At 45.8% G+C, this 18,531-nt stretch overlaps 1 protein-coding gene across 2 annotated transcripts in view; it reads left to right on the forward strand.

Moving 5' to 3' along the window:
* ZHX2 (zinc fingers and homeoboxes 2) overlaps positions 1 to 4,313 on the forward strand; it is a 77,636-nt gene extending 73,323 nt beyond the window's left edge. For both annotated transcript variants that reach the window (XM_052787210.1, XM_052787211.1), the window contains exon 3: positions 3,042 to 4,313. The gene's annotated coding sequence lies outside the window, so the exon portion shown is untranslated. The remainder of the gene's footprint in view (positions 1 to 3,041) is intronic.
* The last annotated feature ends 14,218 nt before the right edge of the window (positions 4,314 to 18,531 follow it).

Raw genomic sequence — 18,531 nt, forward strand, 5'->3', positions numbered from 1 at the left:
CGTTGTGACACAACAGCTGGAAGCTTTATACCCCACACTGATGGGACCTGTGGAAAAATCTCAGCTACTGACTCCTTTTTCCTTCAGGATAAGCTTTCACTCTTATCTTTGTGAAGCCTGTCTTACATAACTTTTAGTTAAAACTTTGGTGTTAAATTAACAAGGCATTTTCTTAGGTGACATCCAGGGTATGACTCAAAAGCAAAGACTGTAACACCTGATGGAGAGATTGTTTCTGCCTGTTGTCATATAAAAGTCTGATTTTTCCTCATGTTATACCCCTCAGTACCTTAGAGGGGTTGTGTGACTGACCTAGCTGCAGGTAAGAGGTGGACTGAAGAGCTGACAAGGGACTTCCCTTGACTCTCACACAGCCACAGTCATGTGAAACTTTCACTGTTGAACCCTACATCAGGCAGAAACATGCTCCTTTGCTATTTATGGCGTTGCTGTTTTCTCAGCTTGATGTACGTAGTTTAAAGTGAACGTTTTTCAGTGATCGATCTCCATACTCCTGTTGTTGGCTGAATTTGTGTGCGACTTCTGTAAAACCTGAGCTCTTCCAGACCATCTCGGTCACTCTCTGCTCTGGTGTGTAGTTTCTGAAGCTATTAGGGAGTATTTGTGTTACAGCCTAGACAGACCTTATGCCTTAGAAAATTGAGTTCTTCAAAACTGATATGTGTTCAGCAGATTCTGCTGCTGCAGCTAGTGGGAGTTTCACAAGCACCCAGCCTTGGCAAGAGCAGGATTCACACCAGGCACTGAAATATTATCCCTGGACTAAGAAAAGGCTCTGTTACTAAGTCCATACCTGAAGCTTTTGGCCAAATTTGATTTATTTCACAGAGCGGGTCAGGTTTCCTAAATGGTGAGGCTGGGAGATCGGTCCCCGTAGGGTACTGTGACCTTCAAGATGTTGAGTGGCTGCTGTAGGGTGCACTAAAGCCATCACTGAAAATGCTCTAGATGCTGCGTAATGAAGACTCGCATCCCTCTTGTAACGAGGCTCAACTGCTCTATCAAGAAAGTGCTTTAGCTCACTTTCCATCAATAGAGATATTCCTACCTTCAAACGGCACGGGTCAAAATTAGGTCTGTTGTCCCCACAAGCCTGACAAACAGAAACTGGTTCTAAATTAAATCAGCAAATTGCAGCTCAGACATGAGAGCGGGACCAGAGCATGCCAAAGTCGTTGGCAGCTACCGCTGGCTCTCTTCACAGCGTTGTCTCGCCGTGGGGTTTTCCCAAGATCAGTATTTCCTCAGCCCAGAGCTTTTGTTTTTTTCTCAGAAGCTTACTTTTTTTCACCACCACAGTCTCCACTGTAAACTTTCTTTTTTAGAGTTACCTCATGACCTCCATTTTAAGCCCAAACCCTGCAAAAGGTAGGCACTAAGTCCATGGCTCACAGGGGGAGTGAGGTAGGTGGACACCCCAGAAGATGCGTGCCCTGGTTCTTGATGGCTGTGACCACTGCTCTGTGGAGATGTGCCAAAGGAAAACCCTGTCTGGGAGTTGCACGCCAGAGGAAAAACAAAAAGTCTGAAGGAAGTCACCCCTTGCTTCTGCTGCATGCATTGTACTGGGCATCAGAGGTGGTCTGGGGTCCCCTTGGTATCTCCAACCCCTTTTGCATCGCTGGGGGAGCTGAGATCACGCAGTTGCTGGTGGCCCAGTGCATTCCTCGGTGTCTGAAACTGGTAAAAGTGAACACTACTGGGGTTTGCCTCTGTTTCTGTCCAAGTTCTTATTTTTGTTGTGGTTTAGGGTTTCATCCATAAAGCTAGCTATAGTGCCTGTTACTGGTGTTGGGCTCCAAGGCACCATCCTGAAGTCAGCATGGGATTGACCAGTGGTTTTTGCAAAATTCACATCACCCTAAAGCATTTCAGGGAGTGAGGCTGAAGCAAAGAGGACTTGCTGTTTTCCCTGAAACCACTGAGGTGTGTCAGAGACCCAAGCAGTAATGCAATGAAGGACTTCAGAGGGGGGAGCAAAACACAATGCAGCAATTAAAACTTTCCAATGAGTTAGGAGGAGCCGGGGGCTGTTTGAGGAAAGGTCGCAAGGATGGGGAGGACTTTTTGCCTTTGGTGTTGGTGCAAGCCTGTGTCCTTTTACTGGGCTCGACCGTATTGCTTTCTGCGTTGCAGATGCCAGACAGAGCTCACTGCTTTTGCGGGAAATGACAGACCTGGTAGCAACATTCATGAAAGGTGTGAAAAAACAGGTTAACTCAGGTTTCAGTAAACCTCACTGCTGCAGGATGCGTGAGGAGGATGGTGCAGGGAAGCCGCCTCGTGCTGCTGCGTGCAGCTCCAGCCTGAGTGGGTGCTTGCACTTCTTGCACCTTTATGCCTCAATGGGGAAAAACATGCCGAACATAATCCCTGTCATAGAGCCCTTGCTCTCTGCTGGGAACTGGGGATGTGTATAGGCGGGTGAGTATTTGAAGGTTGATTTTTGGGGGGTTGTTTTTTAATCACTGGTGCATGGTGCAGCCTTTATGTAGGTGCGGGACTTGTAGCAGAGCCAGGGAGCTGCTCTGCAGAGCACAGGCACGTGCAGTTTTTTCCATTGTCTTGCAGTTTGTATAATTATTTTCTAAAATCATGCCAAAAAAATATTTAATGAGAGGATTTACCGGGGAAGAAAGACCTGAAGTCGTCTTGCCTTTAGCACCATCTGGCCTGTGGTCGCAAAGTAGCTGCCCCCAACATGTGCACATCATCTTTGAGCCAGCATGAGGATCTGCCTGAGGTGTACAGCAGTGAGGGATCAGCAGAGTCAAGGCTGGGCTGTATGTCCCTGTTAGAAATCTATACGGGATTATTAGCTGGGTGTTACATACAGCAAAAATCGGGCACCCTACCGCAGCATCAGGCTGTGATAGGGGTAGGCTTCAGGGTATGGTTAATACAAAATACAGTGCTACTGCATGTGCAGGGATGTAAACTGGATGCTGTGTTAGTTGACAGCTCAAATAGTTGTTCATAGTGCCTTCAAAAATAATATTCTGCTTTTATAATTTTTGCAGGGTTACTCCTCAGCTGCACTGTCCTGACATTGAAGGGGAAATGCTGTCTGAAAATAGAAGAAAACTATTTTCCTGCCTGGGGTGAGATAGCGTGTTGCGACTTCAAGTCTCAAACCGCGCTTGCAGAGGCACAGCGAGAAATACTCTCATGGAGCATCATCATGGGATCGTTTATAGTGCCAAAGTCCTACTACTGCATTGAAAAAGAAAGAAAGAAAGAGAAAAGGGTTCTTGTACATAGGTTTCTCCTTAGCTTCTCTCCTACCCACTTTCCTGCCCAGCCTCTTCCTCTACTGGAACAGATTTGTACAATGTGGAAATTTTGTTAACTTTTTAATAGGTGCAAGTTATTCTTGCATATAATGCCATTGCGAAATTTGGGGGTTGGTTTGGGGGAGGGAAGTGTCTTTTGTGGGGGAGGGAGAGGAGATTTTTTTTCTGAAGCATTTTAAGACAGATTTGCAATCTTGTGGAGTCTTGTTGGTGCGGATCAACATCTGAGCCCAGATCCCCACCCCGGTTTACATTTCAGCCCACTTAAACACATTATGGGGTTGGGGAGGGTCGTTCTGGAGTGGTTGGAGTTTGTTTTTTTTCTTGTTGTTTTGACTTTTTGTTTTATTTTATGGCCACCTGCTACTGATTGAAGTATTTAAATCTCTGCTTTTCCATGCTCTTACAAGGCAAGTCTTCTCCAGCTCCTGTACTTCACTTTTTACAAGCCAGCCCCAGCTGTGGGTCTCTGAAGATTTGGCTAGAATGCCTTTTTGGGGTTTCTTTTTTAGCACTTTTTGTTTAAGCATGCAGTACAACCCCCAGAGGGGTTGGAGTGAGGAAATTAAGATGCTTCATCATCTGAACTTGTTTGGTTTTTTCGGCTGGTACAACTATGGACACCATAACCAACAGTCTGCCCTCCAGCTTTAGATGTTGTAGCGCAGAACAGAAATTTCTGATTAACCCTTGCCACTAAATTTTTAGATCAATCCTAGGTTCTCGAGTGCACTTTTTTTTTCAAATACTGCTAATTTGGATTTGTGTGAGAGTGTCTGTCCATGCATGTGTGAGGAGGAGAGCAGGAGCATGGGTGTGTAGGTGAGCGGGTGCAAGAGCCGTCCGGTGCGTTCCTCTGATGAGCTGGGTTTGGAAAATTTACCCACCTTTCAGTACGCTGCACAAATAGGATGCTAGGGAGTTTGAATAAATCCAACTTTTCTAACTTGTTGCTCATTTGTTGTAACTCAATAAAACAAAGGCTAAACATTTTGGTAACCTTTTTCTCGTCTCCTCTTTTTTTTTTTTTTTAATTTTATTTTATTCCATTTAAAATCCCAAACTCGGCCCCCGCCAGCTCTCCTTGGTGCACAACAGCTCAATGTCTTTAGAGCTGAGATTGGAGTTTTAACTGGTTTTGCAGTAATCAGCTTGGCAAACACTAACCAGATTAAAGTGAACTTGGTGAACTACTGATGTTTATTTCCCTGGTGTTCGATGGCACTTCCCTGTGCGAGGGGGTTGGATAGCGCCTGGGAATGGGAATTTGGGGGGCACCTTTATTTTGGTTGCAGTCACAACCTGAATGAATGAATGAAAGAAACTGTCTCCATGACTCACCCATACAGAGTTATTTTTATTAATCATCAGCATGGCATTTAAGTGTCAAGGGAGGTTTGCAGTGGGCAGCAGCAAGCACTCGGCGACTTTCCTTACAATAAAGTTGTCTAGTTCAGTGCTGAAGAGGAGTGACTGGATAGGGCAGAGCTTGCACTTGCTGCATTTCTATGTCATGGGCCAACAGCAAGAGGTGGGGAAGCAACCTCAGCTCTTCCACAAGCAACCGCAATCTGACAGCATGCACGTCCCATCACATGTGGTGCTGTGCGTAGTACTCCTGCGTGTGTGGAGGCAGATGCCTGTGCAGTCATGTCCGTACCCCCCATGTGGGTTGTCAAATCAATGGATGCAAGCATCAGGTAGCCAAAAAGAAAATGCCTCTGAGGATGCTCCTCCAGGACTCCAAAGTTGTAACTGAAACTAATTGCCATTTCTGTCTGCTTTGCTTACATGAGAGGATGCTAATATTTTAATTGCCCATGTACACAGTTTTTAACAGCCACTTGGTGGCTTAATATTCCAGTTTGCATCTCTCCTGTCTGATGTGCGCATATGTCTGTGTGTCTGGAGCGCTGACCTACTTTGTTTAACCAGCAGTGCTCCCTGGGAGCTCGGCAGAAGATTTAGGAAGAACAAGACTCACCTGGGTTTTCTCTATTTGTACAGCCCCAGACATGGTGGGATTAGGGGCCAGGACTGGGGCGCTTTAAGATCTCTGCAATTCAAATAAAACCATAGCAGCGGCCCTGGAGTCTGTCATCGCAGAGATAATAAAGCTGAAGCTCTCCCACAGCAAATAAATGGGCTTGCAAAAGACTGGCATGGCCTTTGCTGGTGTCAGCAGAATGGCAGCGACGGGTAGGTTTGTGCAGGCAGGTTGTGGTGTGGTACCAAACCGTCAGACACCAGGTTTCGTCAAGGAAAGCCGAACCGGTGGCCCCTTTTCTTTAGCTTAAAGCAACCCAGGTCCCTGCAAAGATTGCTTCAGTGTGGCTGCCGGAACAGGTTCACAAACTGGGCATTGCAGGCAGGCTTTGTTTTTAATTAATACCGACGCAGTGACTGCGTTTCTAGGGGAGTCCAGGCGGCGAGGCACAATCGGGACATTGTTTGTATGCAGCGGCCATTAGGGATGGCCTTGGCCATGGGGGTTTCGTTGCACATGGATGAAAATAGGCTGCTGACGCCGAGTTTCCTCCTGCACAGCCTTGCCTCCCTGGCATTTGCACCACGGTGCGTGGCTGAGAGCGGGGCCCTGTGCCTGGCGAAGCCCTGCAGCGAGGGGATGGCTTGGGACAGCCTTTCCTGGGCAGGTCCTCAGGACCAGCAGGCCCTGGTGCTCAGGTTTTGATTGACGTCTTTCACAATGTGTTTTAACCCAAGTCTCTTGAAATGTTCTAATCAGAAGAAATCTAGTTAACACAAAAAAAAAAAAAAAAATCAGATTTTTGCACTTGTGCAGCACTTTTTTTTTTATAATGTGGCTTGTAGAAAAATCCATGACTTGGAAGCCAGGAATGACTTGAATTAGGTGGCCTCTACTTTCTTAATTTAGTCTGCTAGTATGCTGCCAAGAAGGTGGGTTCTCATTATATACACATATGACTTCTGCCTGGTCCATAAGATGCTGGGAAGGGTGCTGCTCAGTAAATTAGCTGCTGTTAGCTCCTTACTGCTGTCAGAGATCTGGGAACTCCAAGCACATAGTAACACAGGTACAATTTAGGACAGGTCAGACAGAAGCCTTATTAAATGTGATCATGGCGAGAGACCACTCGGACAGCAGAGAACAGCAGCATCACAGAATGGTTTGAGTCAGAAGGTCATCATCTCATTCAATGCCACTGCCATGGGTGGGGACATCTTTTGCTAGATCAGGTTGCTCAAGCCCCATCCAACCTGACCTTGGGAAGTTTTGGGGCAGAAACTTCGGCATATATGAATCTTGCTATGGCCTAAATGATTTGTTTCTCACAATTTTTTTTTTTTTTTTTTTTTTTTTAAGAAAAAAGAGTTCTTCACTTTCAACCACATCACTGCATTGGCACCATTTCTAACCTCAGAGCTCCAGTGTTGACCTTTGGGAATTCCATTTAATGCATCGCTTTGAAAGTCAGCCAGTATGTGGTGCGGGGAGTCTGCGTCTGCTGCAGGGTGAAGCCCAGCAGTTGCAGGGATCATGCTCAGAAGAAGGGGTGTTCCAGCACCATGTGGACCATCACAGGCTTTGGGGAGAAGTGCGGGGTTATGCAAGAAATCTTTGTGATTATGACTATAATGATAATTATGTGGTGATAACTTAAAATCTAGAGAAATACACAGGTAAAATGGCAACCAAGCTAAGTAATACTTATACATTGTATTTGCCATTAGCAGAAATCTAGTCACTAAAACTTTCCCTATCATCTCATATCCCTCAGATACTGTTAGGTAGCAAAAAGACACATCCTGAAATCTTACGAGTTTACAGAAGGGGGAAAAAGAATTAATTACAAAGGCAATGTTGTAGGAAGTCCATTTGGCATCCTGATAGCAAGGAAAAAACACACCAGTGATGGAGAGGAATTTTTTTAATCATCTCCCAAGGAAAAAGAGAGACCTGAGATCATTTAGATCAGCAAACATGAGGACTTCTGTACTCATTTGATCAGTAACCAGTGCAAAGCAGTTATGACTCTTGAGCATAATTCTGGAAATATTCATAGTACAGCAGGAAAAGTGAATGTATCGAGAGAAAGAGAATGTGAGATAAGTGGCAAAGGAATGAAAAAGCAGCATAAAAACCCAAGGTGGGGTTTCTCGGGTGTTACACAGTTGAACCATACCCCAATCAGATTATTGCAAGCTCTAGTGAGGATGGAGGTAAGAGCTGAGTGACCAGGTAATCACCAGACCTAATCACACAGCACACATCTAGAATGCGGTAAGCAAAAGCAGGGTTTTTCCATTGTTTTCTTATTTCCATCAGACATGATGCTCCAAAATGGTAGTTCTAATTATATTACAATTCTCATAATTTAAGTATACTGTGAGAACCACACAGGCAGCAAATTCGCTCGGGCACAGTAAATGGGACATCTATGAAACTTCTTCATAGATGAAGTTCTATGTACACAAACTCATCCTCTCACTCCTTTTGTTTTCTTTCTTAAAAGTCTATATCATCCCAGAGTAATATATCATGTAAAATTAAGTGTACAGCAATCTTAATCTAAAAAATCATTGGTTTTGCAACACATCTATGAAATAGTTAAAGGAATACTACCATTTGTCTGCATTTATGGACAAACTGAGAGACATATGTAGTTATTCACAAGACTGCAAAATAAATGTGTGTATTGGGTTTGTGTGGCAGGGTGTTTGGTAGTGAGCGAGGGGCTGCAGGGGTGGCTCCTGTGAGAAGCTGCTGGAAGCTTCTCCAGCTCCAAGTCAGACCCACCACTGGCCAAAGCCAAGCCCATCAGCAATGCTGGTAGCACCTCTGGGAGAACAGATTTAAGAAGGGGAACCTGCAGTGGTGGAGGAGGAGATTAGAATGTGAGAGGAACCCCTCTGCAGACCCCCAGGTCAGTGAAGAAGGAGGGGGAGGAGATGCTCCAGGCACCGGAGCAGAGATTCCCCTGCAGCCCGTGGGGAAGACCACGGTGAGGCAGGCTGTCCCCCTGCAGCCCAGGGAGGTCCACGGTGGAGCAGATATCCACCTGCAGCCTGGGGAAGACCCCACGCCAGAGCAGGTGGGTGCCCAAAGGAGGCTGTGACCCTGTGGGAAGCCCGTGCTGGAGCAGGACCTGTGGCCCTGTGGAGAGAGGAGCCCACGCTGGAGCAGGTTTTCTGGCAGGACTTGTGACACTGCAGGGCACCCACGCTGGAGCAGTCTGCGCCTGAAGGACTGCAGCCTGTGGAAGGGACCCCACGGTGAAGCAGGGGACGAGTGCGGAGTCCTCCCCCTGAGGAGGAAGGAGCGGCAGAGACAAGGTGTGATGAACTGACCCCAACCCCCATTCCCCATCCCCCTGCGCTGCTGTGGGGGGTAGATAGATAGAGAATCCAGGAGTGAAGCTGTGCCCAGGAAGCAGGGAGCGGTGGGGGGAAGGTGTTTTAAGGTTTGGTTTTACTTCTAATTATCCTGGTTTGATTTGATTGGTAGTAAATTAAATTGATTTTGTTTTTTCCCCAAGCTGAGTCTGGTTTTTGCCCATGACTGTAAGTGGTGAGTGATCCCTCCCTGCCCTTGTCTCAACCCACAAGCTTTTCTTTATAGTTTCTCCCCATCCCACTGTGGGGGGAGGAGCGAGCGAGCAGCCTCGTGGTGCTTTGTTGCTTGCTGGGCTTAAACCACGACAATGTGCTAAAGGCAAGAGCTGGAATTCAGCTTGGCCGTGTCTTGACTTCCAGCAAGGAAGCTTCATTTTGTATTTGTATCAAATCATTGTTGTTTTGTCTGTGTTTCTTATTCTTTCACCCAAAGCCTTTCCCTCTCCAAGAGGCAAAGACGCAAGGGTAGAAGAGTGAGCGGGACCGGAGCTCCTCAGGACCCTACATCCCACATGATCCCACTGAAACATCCCTCTTCCCCAGCACAGCTCTCTGGGCAAAGCTTTTACCTTCCTGCCTTAATTCCCTCCACCTTTAAGTCTCTCCCTAAACATCTTCCCTGTCTCCCATTTTCAGCAACCCTCATCATGGGGGGCCCCACAGAAGGTGCCAGCTGCTCCCCCAGCCTGGCTGGCATTTCTGGCCCCTGCTGCAGCTGCTCTTTTATTCCCACAGAGGGGGAATTTCTCCTCCCTTTAAAGCAGGAGCTCATGGCATGCCCCGGGGTGCTTTGTAACACATTAGCATGCATGTGTGATTAAATCCCTCCCAGTATTAAGAACATCACTATCTCCTCAGCTCAAAAGCAACAGAGCTATTTAGCCTCTTTGGCCGCTCCAAACCGCTCACATGAAGTCACTAATACCAAAAGGCATTTTGCCACATGGTGGCATTTAACATACATCTGTACCTAAATGTTCAAATCTGACATTTTGCTTTTTTGTCATCCTCTAACCCTGGCAGTCCCCCTCATCTCAGTGCTGGGGCCACCAGCTAATGCTGGTGAATGATGATGCAGTTCTCCGGTGAGGTGGAAATACTTGACCTTGCCTCCTGCCTCAGTGTGCTCCCAAGACATGCATCAAACAGCAGCATCATGTCTTATCACCCAACTGTTAGACCTCTTCCTAAAGGGATCTTCCCCAGCACCTATTCATTGTAGCTGGGGTTTCAAATTCACGCTTATTTGGCTGCTCTCTGATGGTCTGTTGTCTACAACTCCGCTCCAGCTTCTCCCAAGGCACTTTTGAACATTTACCTTCACTTGGGTTGGCCATAGCTTCAACTGCTGAGCCCCACTGGCTGCTGCCTCACCTGAAGTGCCATGTTCCCCCCATACTCTCCCCCAAAACTGCCTCCAGGTGAGGGGAGGATTCTGAGTTGGGGAGCTGGCCCTGAAAAGCCAGGGAGGCTGCCTGCAACCAGGAATTTAAATCAGCACTAAATTCGATTGACTGCTGTTGTTATTATTACTTGTGACACAGTTGGAGATAGGCACTGTAAAGCTAAGAATGAGGGACACCTCTGGAGCAGCTGTGACAGAAATAGGATGCCAGTGGTTTTGGCATCGTTAGCCCCATTATACAGAGGGAGAGCAGAAGTACCCCAGAAGCACAGCTTCAAACCTTTTCTCCAGGCCAAATTCAGCTACCACCAGGTTTCAACCACAGCTGGGCAAAACAGCAGTCAGAGAGCACCTGGGTGGGGGCAGGGGGTCTGTGGGTTTGACCTGCTCTCCAGGACACCAACAGAGCCCAGGTGAGCAGCCCAGAGCCAGGAGCACAAGGCAAGCCCTATCCCCATGTCTGAAGGGCAGCATGCTCTAAGGCTCCCTTATTAGGGATTTAAACAAAAGGAATTTTAATCTTTTTTTTTTCCTTCTTCTTTTTAATGCCAGCATTTGAATGTGGGGGGATGGAAATTTTAACACGAAGCCACACGCTGAAGGTCATGGAAAGGCAAGGCAGACATTGTCTTCAGTAATATTAAAAGGAAGACCAACCCTGCTGTGTCAGAGCAAAAAAATGAATACTTCTTTTGATTGGAAAGAAAGTTTCTCCATGCCTGGTTGCGGTGCAGCATTGCACAACAGAGACTGCTGCGGCTGGGAGCAAGGAGAATTAATTACTTTGCTTTCTGAAGCATGGGCTGCTCTGCTCTGCTGTGCCAGCTTCAAGAACGATAAGCGCTTATCCAAAGAGCGCAGTTTTGTCCTCCGGCGCGGGAGTTTTGCTTGTCTAAATCACAGGAGGCCGCTGAGGTTTTGTTTTGTTTTCTTCATACTTGGCCTACGCTTGAACCTGGGCAGCGCTGCTCTCTTTTCAGATGCACAGACACCAATTTTATGCCATCCGAGGGAAGGACACTGGACCGAGCATCAGCGTTGGCCACGAAGCGCCACGGTGTAATTGTGTTAGGCACCATCCCAGAGTGCCGGCTACCGTCACCGTGGCACATTACAGCCCCATGGCAGAGAGGGTTTTGCCAAACACAAATTTATCTCCAAACCACCTCCTCGCAGGGGATTTTGCTTTCAAGGGCATTTCAGCATCTGAACAAAGATGAAGTACGCCTCTCTCCAAGTGAGCCAGCAGTGGGGACATGGCACCAAAGGATGTCTGCAGCGCTTTGTCCTCAGCTGGGCAGCAGCAAGCCATGCCACAGAATGGGCTTATTGATGACATGTTTGGCCTTTCAGGGGTTTGAATTGTTTTCTTGAGTCTCTTACCCCCCTCCCCCTTATTCATTTAGAAGGAGATTTTCTTTTTATACAAGTGACTTGGGAACTGAAGTCATACAGGTTACTGAAGCTTTCCTCCTCTGCTCACAAATAACTTCCAGGTGGCCCTTGGCAGGAGAGAAATTCAGGATACCTGCAGATGCTGGACACTGACCTTCACTATGCTAAAAAAAAAAAACAAAAAACACCACCCCCCCCCAAAAAAACAAACACCCCCCCCCAAAAAAAACCCAAACAAACAAAAAACCCACACAGTGTTTAAATTTTCACTGTAGTGTTGACACCCCTTCTGAAAAAGAGCAATTCCCACCTCTCCCAGAGCCACTGTTTGTGGCCATCTGCAGGCTAAGCCTGCCAGAGTCATAACTCCTAGCTCTCCTCCTAATCCTGACTTTTTGGCAAAAGCTGCTGATTTACCTACAGTTGCAAAAGAACTGAAGGACGCAGGCATGGGGCAGTTTTCACATGAACAGCTCCTGCTGGCCTGTTGTTAACAGGCTCTTCCAGCAATACTCAGAGCGCCTCATCCCAGTTCTTTGATAGTAGAGCCAACACCAATGTCTCCTCAGCATCCTGCACACTGAAGTTCTTAATTCATCTTCACAGCATCAATAATTTAAAAAAAAAAAAAAGTAACAACCATAAGACTAAATATAAGAGCTACTCAGAGCTTATCAGGCTTTTACCATCCATTTCTTGATGCAAGCTAGAACTGCCCTACTTCCCATGCCTTGCATAACTGATTTTAATTTGCTACTCCTGAACCACAGCCACCAGTACCTAAGCAAGCCAAGAAACAAACTGACGGACAAGAAAGATCAGCACTTCTTTGGAATTACATTCTTCCTGAATTATCATGTGCAGATTGCAATTTCTTAATTGACACTTATGCTTATTCAACGCTAGATCAATGCTTCAGATATGACCCAGACTACCAGCTTCTTAAGACCATCACCATTCAGGTTGTAAGACAGATGTACAGGGGTGGGGGAAAAAAAAATTATGCCCACATCCTATTTGTTGCAGCTGCTATTCAGAAAGAGGGCTTGCAGATCCAGGGCACCAATATACTTCTTTCTTCCAGCCTTCTCCCTTCCCGCCCATATTCACACCAGCTCTTTACTGGGGTTGCAATACCAGTCAGTGGCTGTTTTCTGGCAAACACGTAGCAAAGCTGAAGCCTGACACACAGTGGCATACTCAGAAATAAATGCAAGTCCACAGAATTGCCCTCATTTGGGCAACATACAGTTTGCGATTCGCTCCCTGCCCAGCAAAGAACATCTAAGAGTAAGTAAGCTTACCTTTTAGCATTTACTTAACACAGCTTGCAATTCTAAGATACTCCTCTGAAAGGGGAAAAGATCAAAGCTTTATAGACCAGATAGCAAGTGATGTGGCCCGCAGATTAATTTACACGTTGGGTTAAAAAACAAGCAGCAACACAGTAAGGTGCGTATCCAGCATGAGTGGTCCTGGCAGTGGCAATAGCGCCAAGTTAAAGATCACCAAATACGAAGGAGATGCCATGTGCTGTCCTGCCCCTCGCTCTGGCTGGAGGGAGATGCATAGCCCTGCCCTGCTGCTCCACTCCTTGCCAATGGGCTCTTCCAGGGCAGCGTGCTCCTCCTGAGCAACTCCGTTCTATCGAAGCCCCCACAGAGAGTGAGCCGGAACAAGCCCATCTCCATGCATTAAAAACCCAATCAACCCATACGAGTGGGAGATCAATATTCAAGATGAATTCCCTCTGGCCTTGAAGCTATGGAAGCATCAAGATTAAACTATTCTTAGATAGCCTTCCCCAGGGTCAGGGTGCTGCCTTCATGGTCACAGAGGTACAGTCGCTTTCCTGCTTGCTACTCTTTTCCCTAGATTCTTCCTGCTTTCCCTCCCCTTCAGTAACATGCCCACACATCCTCTTCGGGTGTCTTCTTTGAACAATGCAGCCAGGGGTCATGATTAATCACGGAGTTTTCCATACTCCATTTCCCTGCTCATTGTCCCATGCCACTTGTTGAGAACCTTATCTTTATTAGCTGGTCTTATCAGGACTCGATTACACATTAACAGAAACTCTCCTTACTCAGCAGGATTTCCTTAGGATTGCATTGCTTTCAGCTTCAGAGAGCAACTCTGTGGAGCGAGCCACTCCACTAGAGCCAGCCTAGGAAGTTATTGATCTCATTTAAGATGCGCGAGGGGACACAGAAAGCTGTAGGACGACTTTGAGGAACTGGCAGGAGCAGATTTAGAGGACAAAGCATTTCTATAGGGGAGCAAACGCATTAGCTTATGTTGCTTGTATTGGCATTAAATTATACAGTAATTATTTGGTCCCGGTGAGCTGTGCTCTAATAGCAGCTACAGAGCTATCTGAGATCCTTCAGCACAGGGATTGCATCCAGCTAAAACATTCCCCTATCCACTTAGCTACTCAACCAAATAATACAGCTGTAGGGCCTATTGTTATCTGTCTGCTTTCAAGAAATTAGACTGATACAGTTCTTGGAGATTTACTAGACCTTCAAGTGCAATAACACCACACCATGTACACCTCTGACAGAGGATTTTTCTCCTTCAATGCTATTATCACCTTGCCCAGGAAGGTTAAATGGCATCAACTTGTATCATTGTTCTTGCTTTTTCTTTTTCTCTTTAAAAAATCATTACACAGAATTATTCAGTATCTGAAAAGGACAGAGTGATGGGTGCAAGAGAGGGGGAAAATGCATTGTTAGAGACGAGAAAAGCTGTTTCTTAACAGATGGCTCTGTGAACCCCAAAAATTCATTTCTTGTGAAGGCAATGGTCTGTCCAAGGACTCAACAGCCCGGGTGAGACCTCCCAGTGTCAGGCAGTCCAGGTGAGAAGCAAGCAGAGCTCACCGTTTGGTTAATGATAGCTTCCCCTCTGCTTGGGAAGAGTGGTATGTCTGCAATGACGTGCCATTGCCATGGCCCTTCACACTCCCCTCTGCTCCTGAAACAGCCCACACATGTCTTCATGGAGTGGCTCTGAGGAACAGAAACAAGGAGGTTTGGAGAATTCATTAGACACTCAGTTAACAGAGCTAGAAAAAAAAATGGGTAAGACAGAAAACACAAAATCTCTTCTTCTGAAATAGCAGCAGCAGGCTCCAAAAGCACGCATGGCATTTGAGGACAATCACTCTGAGTTTAACTAGTTACATTCATCAGACCATCTGACAGAACAAGTAGCTGGTATCTGGAAAACAGAGATGGATGTAAGCAAGGGAAGAGGTATTAAACTGGTTATCACCTATGGGGGAGGGAAAAAAAAAAAAGAAAAAAAAAAAGAGAGATTGGTAATTTACTGCCTGCATGACAGCCAACAGAGGAGGCAAGAAAAGATTATAAATTGCTATAAAACCAATATTGCTACTGGGCACATGGTTTTAAGTATCAAGACTCAACTTCTGAAAACGGTTTGGAGCTCTTCTTTATATACGATGGCTGTCACAGCAGGCAATGGATGAAGAATCCCTGTTACAGCCTGCTCAGGCTTTCTAAATTTATAAGGATTTACATTTTGCAGGTTGCATCCAACGATTCCTCTAAGTCTTCCCTGCCTCTGCAGAACACAGGCAGCGGGTGCAGCTATGATGCAGCAGAGCTGACAATATCCCCTCTTCTTCCTCCTGTGCCTTTGTGAAACATTAAATTTGGCCCTAACTCTTTGAGTGCAGTTTCAGATCAAAAAGAGGGAAGGGAGATTTAAATGAAATAATACTGCTCTAACTAAAACATACGGGAAAACTAAAAATCGTATTGTAACTACCCCAATGAGAGCAGCAGACATGCTAGGAAGCTTTCACCTGGAATGCAGAAACTCTCTGCCCACAAGCTGTAGGTTCTTAAACCTCTCCAGGTACTCCCTGCTGGCAGAGCAAAGGAGATAGAAAGCTGTTGACAATGATCTAAGTTAGGCCTTTTTCCAACATGCAAGTCCCATCTCAGGCAAGAGTCACAAATACCAATTTTTTACTTATTGCAGTGAACAGCCACCACCACAACACTTCTGGAAACAAAGGCTGCAGAAGTGTTTTGCCCCAATCAAAATAGCAGGCTCTGATTTCAGCTTTTAAGGGTTGATTAGAGCTCTAAAAGCAAACAGAAAACCCATTGTATCTTCTAAACTAACTGAAAAGTTATTTTAGAAATAAAAACCTGAAGCATTTAATCCTCATCAGTATCATCCAAATGAAATACTATCATGTTGCAAAAAGTCCCCCTACACACACACACACACAATTTCTTTCTGATACTATTCCAGTGAAACCTACACACATTGCAACCACACACAAGTCTGCTCTCCAGCTAGGAACCTTTCCTCTGCACGCACCGAGGTTGTGCCCCTTTATTTTCAGATTAGGGGCTACCTTCCCCTCTACAGCCTTCAGAAACATCAGTTTACATCCCAAGAGGCTTCCCTGAAACTCCCTGGGAAACGCTGTATCCAAGAGGTGCCAAACCAGGGCCTCCTCAAAACAATTTGGCCACCATCTTCATCCTCGTCTGTCCTACTCCCTTCTGGGTTGTGCAAACCCACCAGCTCAACACAGCCAACTAAGGAAAGTCAAATCAAGTTAGTTGACTGTCAGGTCACACCTGACACTCTTTTTCTTCCTCTTAACTCAGTTCCCACAGTTTATTATTTTTTTGTGTGTGTTTAGGTGTGCTGTTCTCCCTGCAGAACTCCTGCCCCTGTCTGCATGCACCTTGGACTACTAAAGCCAAACCAGACGTTGACACAACTAGAGAGGAGCACATCCATCCCTATGAACATGCGAAGACTGCGCTTAGGTTTGAATATTGCTAATACAGAGCTGTATAGTAGAAAAAAAGTAAATACTGCTGGACTGCATGATCCAGAGCACTTCTAATTTCAGCAAAAGTTTGAACTCTTGCAAAATTTTTGCTTTCCTGATCATAGATTCTGACCAGGATCTTCTAAGAATATCAGTCCCTGCAAGATTTCATCTGTTTTCTGAATTTACAGAACACAAGGGCTGAAGGAACAATAAAAGGTCTTTATGCCACAGTTGCATAAAGCTTCAGGGTGTTCAAACTTCTTGATGCTGCCCCAGAACCTCTGTTGTACTTTTTCAACATTAATTGGATTTTTATCTTAAATTACATACCTTGGGGAAGAAGGGCGAGACAGAACAGGGAACAGGACAAGACTAACTTTCCTACTTGTTTACACATTAAAAAAACCAAACCCTCTTAGCATCTGGGCTTTGAATCAGCTTTTAAGAAAATTAATCTGTAGGTAAAAGCTCCTAATTGAAAATACTGAAACATTAACATCAGTTACAGTTAAGTCCTTAGCTTGAGCCCCTAAAACAAACAAGGCCAATGCCCAAGGTGCACACATTGCATTTTCTTTTTGCAATTGCTTAAATTCGTAACAGCAATAAGCACAGGCAGTTCAGAGTCAACAAACAACTGCTTAAAAAGACAGGTAAAGCACTGTCACAGGCACGTGCTCAAGGCTTCCTTCTAGCAAAAGGCTTATCCGCTGAGTCCAGTTGCAGGTACAAATACTAACCAGTGTCTCATCTTGCCCCTCCACTCACTGTGGGGCTAAGGATTCAGTAGATGAGGACAGAGACGGGCACTGCTGTTCTTTGCAGCCTGAACGGAGACTGCCACTTTCTGAGCCCATATTGGGGAAAAAAAGCACTTTGAAAAACATTCTTTGATCAGACAATGAACAAAATCCTTGATAATTTTTTTTCCTCCCATTCTCAAGTCCAGTTAAAAAACAATTTCTCAGCATCTTTAGATCCCTTCCTTACTGATTTAAAATATTTTTTTCCAAAAATTGGTACCTTAGGCTTCTCTACCTCACACAACCTCCAACACCATACATAAACTGTACTTTCATAAAAAAAGAAGCAACAACATAAGCTGAGTTGTGTCCTCTGTCACAGCATTTGCTCCCCACAACTTGGGGCTATGAGCTCACACCACTGCCCAAGCATCAGGCAACCTCAACAGTTTTGACTGCACTGATCTGAGACCCTCTCCTATGTACAGGAGCAGCACTATGCAGGATGGGCACTATATGGACTGCAAGAGGGCAGTAGCCCCTCCAGCCTAATACAAGAGGGGAAGCATCCTGCCCCACTGCACAGGGACGGACGGGCAATAGGAAGACCCCTTAGTCTTCTCCCCTCTCGTGACTGTGAATGAACTTTGTACCCGATTGCCTGCTAGAGTTTTTACAGCACTGACACTGAGCGGTGCCAGGCAAGTAAGTCTTAATGAAGACAAGTGCTACAAACACCCTTTCCAGTTGGAGTAGGTGAGGGTGTTTTGATTTTAAAACAGGCTGAGGGGTCTGGTAGGGTTAACTACAGCTAACCGATACACTAACTTGAAAGCAAAGAGAAACATTACTGCAAAGAAACTTTCTACATTTAACAGCTACTGCAAGGTGACCTGAACACTGTAGTGTGAAGAGATTTACCAAGCAGCTTGGCAAGCCCAAGGGTTGGTGCAGGCAGCATCCTAACACCTCTGGTTACAATAACAAGTCAATGAAACTGTTAATACAGGGATCCACCCCCTGTCTTTTCATCCATAGCCAGTCCAGGGCCTAAATATACACATCCTTTTAAGAAATAAATGTAAACATTCAGATGCAAAAATACTGCTTGTGGTGGGGTTTTGATTTTAAACACCACCTCCAGTTGCCATGATCTTCATCACGGGTGACTTACGGTTGGTTGGTAGTCCAGAGAAACTTGGCCTTAAGAGCTGATCTGAGCTCTAATGGCATTTTGCAAGGGCTTTGTCCTTTGGGGGTGGGGAGGAACAAAACAAAAAAACGAACCACCTCCAGGCACCAGAATTAAGGTTTCATCATCACTTTTCTTCCCCCTCCAACATCAACAAGATTCTGCAGAGGCCTTGCCAGCATCCCACAGTTACAGCTCCTTTTATGCAACTTTTGCTCACAAGTGTTGTAATCACTCCTCCTAGATCATGTTCCAGATGATAAAAGGGTGAG

Source organism: Harpia harpyja, chromosome 5 (assembly GCF_026419915.1).
Source record: "Harpia harpyja isolate bHarHar1 chromosome 5, bHarHar1 primary haplotype, whole genome shotgun sequence".
Lineage (NCBI taxonomy): Eukaryota > Metazoa > Chordata > Aves > Accipitriformes > Accipitridae > Harpia > Harpia harpyja.